Source organism: Medicago sativa, chromosome 8 (assembly GCF_051527215.1).
Source record: "Medicago sativa cultivar Bolivia chromosome 8, Bolivia_mono, whole genome shotgun sequence".
Classification (NCBI taxonomy): Eukaryota; Viridiplantae; Streptophyta; class Magnoliopsida; order Fabales; family Fabaceae; genus Medicago; species Medicago sativa.
In genome coordinates this window covers 92,223,835-92,231,894 of record NC_140756.1, presented here as the reverse complement: position 1 = coordinate 92,231,894, position 8,060 = coordinate 92,223,835, and the positions used below count along the sequence as shown (strand labels likewise).

The 8,060-nt window shown below is 33.5% G+C and overlaps 1 long non-coding RNA gene across 1 annotated transcript; it reads right to left on the bottom strand.

Annotated features, from left to right (window-relative positions):
* Nucleotides 1-2,794: 2,794 nt before the first annotated feature.
* On the bottom strand, nucleotides 2,795-5,225 carry LOC146903334 (uncharacterized). Its single transcript, XR_015023093.1, has 4 exons — nucleotides 4,757-5,225; nucleotides 4,384-4,484; nucleotides 3,541-3,634; nucleotides 2,795-3,213 (listed from the first exon to the last, which is right to left on the bottom strand). It is a non-coding gene; the product is annotated as an uncharacterized LOC146903334 (long non-coding RNA).
* Between the last annotated feature and the right edge of the window lie 2,835 nt (nucleotides 5,226-8,060).

Below are 8,060 nucleotides of genomic sequence, written 5' to 3'. Positions count from 1 at the left end.
GTCTCTCACGGTAGACGGAGCCATAGTTACTATATATGTTTCTTTAACTTAGCATTTTAGATGTTTTTAATCCTTGGTGTGACTTGGGAGATGAGAACATTACACCGCGCGCGGGTGGACCATGCCTTTGATAATATTTTACGAGGTTTCTATCGCAACTGTATCTAAAAAGTTTCGTATGAAAAAGGATAACAATGTATACTTAGAAACTGCATTACACGTGCCACCAAACATAATGATTAACACTTGCTAGACAATTGATGCAATGGCAATTGTGACTTGCTAGTGAAATGTTCAGTTATACCAACCAAAAAGTGAGATAAGATGAGAATGAGATGAAGATAATAAATTAATTATGATTTCCATAATGTCTTTGAGTTGAAGTAATAAATACTTATCTACTAATTAAGTACTATGTTGTGTTTCTAAGAAGTTACAGAATTCTAGTGCTAATCCTAACTTATGTTAAAACCTTTTTTTTTTATTAGCAGTCAGCCACATCCTCGTTCGTCTCCCTTGTCTCAAAAGTTAAAACGGGAAAGAAGATAGAGACCATCACATAGTAGCCTCCAAACTTGTTGTCAGATATCAAACTGTATAACACTGCATAACAATATATGGTCTGAAATCTTATTATCATGCTATCAATTGGGTCCTGATAGGTGAACATCCCCATGTGGCAAACACCATCCTACCTCCACATAAAAAAATGACATATGACAATGTGGGCCCCACACTCCACTTAACCCATTTTTTATTTTGTTTTTCTGATTCATTCAGAGACCATTCTCTCTCTCTCTCTCTCAAACTTCCCTCACCCCCTTTCATCTCAAATCATCCGCCGCAATTCCCTCTCCGGTGATCCTGTTTGTTTTCCGCCACCAACAAAAGCTTTGCACGGTGGTGGAGTACGAGTTTTCATGGCGACGGTCTCGTGTCCTTCGTCTGGCCAGATCCTTCTGCTGAGAAACAAATTATGCTATGCAGGAAAAACATCTTGCTAGTGAATGGAGAGCATTTTGTGTTGCACAAAAAAAAAACACAGAGGCTCTTTAAGATGATAAATCAATGATTTCTTCTTCTTTCCCCTCTATTCAATTCAATTACAAATTTCCCAAAATTTCTATCATTTTAAGATTTTTTATTTAACTTAATCCATTGATGAATAAACGGGATTTGTGTGGCATGAGTTTTTGAAAGGAAATTTTAAAGATACATGCATTATGGGTACAAATTTGTGGCAAATTCTGAAAAATGGTTAACATAGTAGTCATGAAACTGAAGATGGACACAGAAACACACCTTTGTTTCTCTCTCCTTAAAATTGTTCATTTTTTATTTTTTTATTTGTTTTATATCTGAGCCGTTGGATTAGGGGCAAGAATATGGCATAACAGTAGCGCAGGAGATGATCTGATCGAGGATAGAGACAAAAATGCTGATAAACTTGTCTGTCCTTAGGCGTGATAAACTTGCTGATTGTAAAACATGTTATTAATGGTTGGAAATGCTTTTAGTGCAGTGATCAAATGAGATTATGCGTTCGATTCGCCTAAAACGAAATTATTTACATCTGGGAAATATAAACTAGCCAAATATATGGTCTGTATGACCACATTTTTACACATGCGTGACCACTATTTTTTCATAAATTAGAACTTGTCTGTCCTTAGGCGTGATAAACTTGCTGATTGTAAAACAAGTTACTTATGGTTGGAAATGCTTTTAGTGCAGTGATCAAATGAGATTATGCGTTCGATTCGCCTAAAACGAAATTATTTACATCTGGGAAATATAAACTAGCTAAATATATGGTCTGTATGACCACATTTTTACACATGTGTGACCACTATTTTTTCATAAATTAGAACTTGTCCGTCCTTAGGCGTGATAAACTAGCCGATTGTAAAACAGGTTATTTATGGTTGGGAATTGTTTTAGTGCAGTGATCAAATGAGATCATGCGTTCGATTCGCCTTAAACGAGATTATTTACATCTGGGAAATATAAACTAGCCAAATATATGGTCAGTATGACCACATTTTTACAAATACGTGACCACTATTTTTTCATAAATTAGAACTTGTCCGTCTTTAGGCGTGATAAACTTGCCGATTGTAAAACATGTTATTTATGATTGGAAATGCTTTTAGTGCAGTGATCAAATGAGATCATACGTTCGATTCGCCTTAAACGAGATTATTTACATCTGGGAAATATAAACTAGCCAAATATATGGTATGTATGACTACATTTTTACAAATACGTGACCACTATTTTTTCATAAATTAGAACTTGTCCGTCTTTAGGCGTGATAAACTCGCCGATTGTAAATCAGGTTATTTATGATTGGAAAGGCTATTAGTGCAGTGATCAAATGAGATCATGTGTTCGATAAAATGGTTACGCCTTTGTAAAATTGGTTTAAACACATGAAAGAAAAAAAACATGGTTACACCTTTGTAAAATTGTGGTTACACACTTCAAATATTTGGTTATACATAATTTTCCTGTGAAAACAATATTATTTTAAGGCGAGTTATCGCTGAAATATCAAAAGTGATAAAATGTAGTGAAAACAATATCATTTTAAGGCATTTTATGTATTCGAGTTTAAACTATTTACTCATTGTTTGATGATAATAAAGTGAGGTGAATGATCTTCATTGTTTGACAGACTTTAGGAAAACTATCCAAAAATTATCTGCGTTTAACCATTTTTTAACAAAGGTGTAACCACATTTTATTTTCATGACCAAATTGTCTTTATCACTATTTCACATGATATTAAGAGTTCAAGAAACATAGAATCTATATCTTTTGATATTTCATTGATAAATTTCCCATTGATTTACAATAAATAAGGAATGTTTATAATACCTTAATATTACACATCCAAGTCAAAACATTACAAAGAAATCTGTCAATTATCAAAGAATCACTCATTCTTTCTTGAGCCACTATATCATGTTATGGTCCTTCCCATACACTTTTCATCTTTTCTTCTAGTACAACCAATCCCTCCTCTTTGTTAAACTGATAATACAAGACCTTGACTTTCATGATTCCAAGATCTTTCTTATCTTTCACCTTGGGTATATCAAGTCATGACAATTGACAACAACCTAAATTGAAGCTTCTTTTCAGTTTGTGCTGTACCTGATACAATATGGTTCTCCTCTTCACGGTTCCAACATATTCCTCAAGATATTCCTGCACGTGATATATAAAATTTGTTTTTGATATTCATCCTAAAGATAGCACATTAACACAGATTTCTAGGCTGTTAACAGTAATTCAAACTTCAGAGTAGACCCAAGACTGAAAAAACAAGATAGCCTTCTTCAACTTAATGTTAATATTCATTACAAAATGATAATCCAGACTCTTTTATATCATATACGAATACACCTTGAGTGATTCAATTTTTTAAAATCACTACTTTAATGGTAAGTTTAATATAGCTGGGGAGAGGGGTTAGGGAGACAATTTGTTATATGTTGATTGTAAATAATAAATAAAACCAAGAACGTGCTTTACTTGTGAATAGTGGGTGTCCAAGTCAACTTCAGCTCTTTGTTCAGGACTCTTTGCCTTCAAGAATCGGTAAGCAACAGAAATTTCGTCGGTCAAACTGCAAAAGGTAGAACAAGAACCTCTTATAAGGATCGGAGGAAAACTCCAAACTAGTGCAAAGGCCGATAATAGTTCATAGGAAACCATGTACATGTGTCAAACAGATCATAACTCCAACATTATATATCTAATTGCAGATACATTCCGATTAAATTTGTATTAAGCATTGGAAAAACTGCAAACAGCTGAATCTAGATATTATTTATACATTTAATCACTCAAACATCTAAATTTCAGTACTACGAAATTCTCACTCAAAAGCATAGAAAAATAAATTTTCAACTAAATTTCTCCTAAAGGTTTGGATGATCGATAATTGGACTCAATTGCCACCCTCAAGGATCACCTAAAATCAGTAGTAAGAAATTCCATTTGTTATGTATGCAACTTCACTATCCTGAACTACGTTTGTAATTAAAAAGTGTGACTAGCAAGCACCACCCGGATCGCGATTCGTGACTTTGTGGAGGGAAAGTCACCGTGACTTTCTCTTCTATATTACTCTCTCTCTCTCTCTCTCTCTAATCCCAACTACCACTTCTCTGTCACTTATCTCTCTCATAAAACAATGTAAAATACACTAAAGTCATCATACATTTCCCTCCACAAAGACACCCAATCCCAATTCCCAATGTAGTTAGTTAACTAGCGCTACAAAGTTGCATCACCAATGCTTCTAATCACATAACGCCGTAAAAAAAATCGAAACATTTCACAGATTTATACAAGGGTCACATAATATAGTACCTTTGGAAAACATTGAAAACCACCACCTGTTGCATTGAGCAAGGCCATGGAGAGAACTCTATCAGGAACCATTGCTGCAAATTTACAAGCTATCATAGATCCTGTTTCAATACAAACATAATTAAAATTTGAACACAAACAAATAAACTAACCTAACCAAATCTTATAATAAACCATTTGAATTTAAACTGAATAGAAAAGTTAAAAAAATTGGGAAATAAAAACATGAAAACAAAATTAACAGACTGTAACAATGTTTCAATCTATACAATGTTTTCTATTAAAATACTTCAATTTTTCACCCCCACACTAGAGGAATGATAAAAGAATATGGCTTCAGATAACAAAATTAATTGACAAATTTCAAACTTACAGATGGGTTTGGAGCAAGAATCAATCTCCTTCGTTGTATTCAGATCGGAATTTGTTGGAACGATTTAGGGAGAGACGCCATCGCAGAGGGTTGAGGGAGAGATGGAGAGATCCTTCGCAGAAGGTTGAGTGAGAGATGGAGAAATCCGTCGCCTAAGAATGGGTAGAGAGATAGAGCCGTCGGAGAGAGGGTTGAGATGGAGCCGTCGGAGATAATTGGAGAGAGACCTGGTCGCGTGGAGAGAGTCGCACCTTTGGTTTTCTGTTCTTCGACCATGAATAGAGAGAGAGAGAGAGAGAGAGAGAGAGAGAGAGAGATCTGAAATTTTTTCTTCTTTTTTTCCTTTTCAATTAACATAATCTATTTCTTATGTTTTTTCATTTTTTTTTAATGCCATGTCATGGGTGTATGGAAAGGGTGTACCAAAAGAGTGGTACATGAATCTTTTTCCTAAAATATATGGTTAAATTTTGTGGGGAAGATGTTTTGAAATAAGTTAAAATCATGCAAATATGTGAACTCTATGTCATTTCATTGACACTATGTATACAAGGAAAAAAATCACTTATTTTGTATAAAACTAGCAAATGTATATTAAACATATATACTGGGCAGTAGCTTGTGCTAATGACTCGAATAGGTCTTGGCTAAAAAAATGTTTCCATCATCCATCACCAAGTCTTCCTAGGTTATTTCGTTTGTGATTTTAGGATCAAGTGCATATATGATTTCGTTTGGGAAATGTTACTTTTTACCTCCATGTGGCACTCAAACAAGTTGATTTTATTTTGTTTGTTTTTTCAATGATTAAAAAAGTTAATATTTAATAGTATTAACAAGTTTACTAGTACACCCCTGTTTTTATGAAATCATATATGCACTTCACCCATTTACACATAAATGATTTATCACGTAATTTTTTTTTATGTATGTACTTTTTTTAAAAAAAATTGACAATAAACAGTGAATACAATAAATTGAATAGATTTATTCCCCATAAATTTAGATATATTGCTTAGCAAATCGAATGGATTTTTAGATACGACATGCTGCTTAGCAATTTTTTTTTTTTTTTTGAGAGAATGATTAAGTGATCTATTTCATGAATGAAGAAAATTATACGTGTTCAGAGTATGGATATGCTTTAATTGTGAATCATGTGTGCTGCTATGGTTTGGTAATCTACCAAATACTAATGTACAAAAAGCATTTTGTTGGTTGTCTGTTGTTTACAATTTTTTATCAATACTAAAAATTATATAACAATATTTTAAAATAGGGTTAAATATGTTTTTGGTCCCTATAAATATAAAAAAAAAATTGTTTTAGTCCCTCTAATTTTTTTTCTTCTGATTTTTAGTCCCCCAAAAGTTTTTCATCGTCATTTTTAGTACCTCTTTTCAAATAAACTCATATGTAGAATTCATATTTTTTAATAAAAATAAGAAGAAAATTAGTATTTCATCGATGCTTCAAGTTCTGAAAACATGGTTCAGGAGGTCGAAATTATTTTACCAATTTTATTTAACCAAATAGAATTTATGTGTGTTTTTTACGGAGTCAGAAATATGTAGGCAGGGGTTCCAATATAATGTTTTGGTTTGGGCTTTGTGATTTTCGTTTTACTCATAGGCCCATTGTCCATTATTGTGCCAATAGCCCATAAAAAAATATCATTAAACCTTATCATGTGGGGTAAAAAAAATTGTGAAATCTTTAAAACAAAAAGTCATCAATGGGTTGCAAGTGGACAATCTCAACCATTGAATATTTTTATTAATATATCAAGGGTTCAAATTCACCTTTCCCATGGTGGGAAAGGATTAACCTTTCCCATGGTAAATGCAAGTGAAGATTGGGCAAGAGTCACTCTTCTTGCAAGAGAAAGAGAGTCGTCCTTCTATCCCGACAATTTCTTTTAAATCTTATCCAACATGAACTTAAAAGAGCTATGGGAAACTCTCAAACCTAATCATATGAGTTCCCAAGTAAATCTCCAAGTCATTAGTAATTTCAATCATCAAGATCGCAATACCAATATTTATTAGATTAGTGATCTGGGACATTGGAGAAATATAACACTAGATATTTTTGTTGGTTAATTTTCTTGCCTTAATACAATTGACCGTATGAACATTTACCAATTTTTTCATAAGAAAATGTTAGTGGTTATCAAATTGAGGGAGGGAGAATTTGTTAGCACGGGGGATCGAATTTTGTATTTCCATCTTAAAACTGCTTTAGCGCCTCAAGCCATATATCATTTGGGCACACTTTGAGAACCCAAACCATAAGAATTAAATAATTAGCAAAGCACATATGAAATCAAATTGATTGCATTCGTCAATATTATGGCATTCATTTGCAATTTTGTCGTGTAATAATCAAAACCATGATCATGAACCAATGATAAAATTATTAACATCAATCCAAGAAGCAAGCATCAACTTAGAAAACAAACCAAAATCATTTAGAGGTGCAATTTGCAAAAAGAGTAACAAAGAAAAAATAATTTTTTTTAATGCTAAGCTATCTATCCTTTGTATATGCATATATGAGAAAAGAGGTGAGAAAATTACATGGGGAAGAGTTGAGTAGAATAATATAAAACCGTACAAATAGATTTGCAACAAAAAGCAAGAAGTATACACTATACTAATAAGTATCATGATATGCATTATACAAAATAATCAAATTCTTTGAATGAATGAAAATATACCTACCTATACGTATGTGTTTTTTCCTCTTAATTTTCCTTTGCACAAATATTATTACATGGAAGAGGGACGTGTGATTAATAAATCATTGGAGTATCGAAAGAAACATATCGTAGCCCAAGTTATCAAAATAAGGATTATGGGCCTAAAAGTAGTTATATAACAGGAGAAGAGAAGGGGAAAAAACATTGCCTTTTTCTGCTAGGGTTTCGCGAGATTGAGAGGAAGGAGGAAGATGGCAAAAACAAGTGTTAAAGCGATACAACCAATAGATGGATATGGACTAAGACGTCGTAGACCTAGGTGTATTCCAACTGCTAGTCATCTTCCAATTCCAATCCCATTCCCATTCGGAGTACGTCTCAATGGAGGACTACGCTCTTCTATCAAAACCACCACCGCTGCCGCAAAGTCTCAGTCTAATTCTGAACCAGCTGATTCTTCCCCTTCCGATTCCGAGAGGGAGGATGTATCTTTGTTGGAGGTGAGCGATACTGTTTCTTATTCTCAACTCATTAAGTGTTCCTCTTCTACCGAGAGCAAGGATGTGTCTGTTTCTCATTCTCAACTCGTTAAGTGTCCCACTT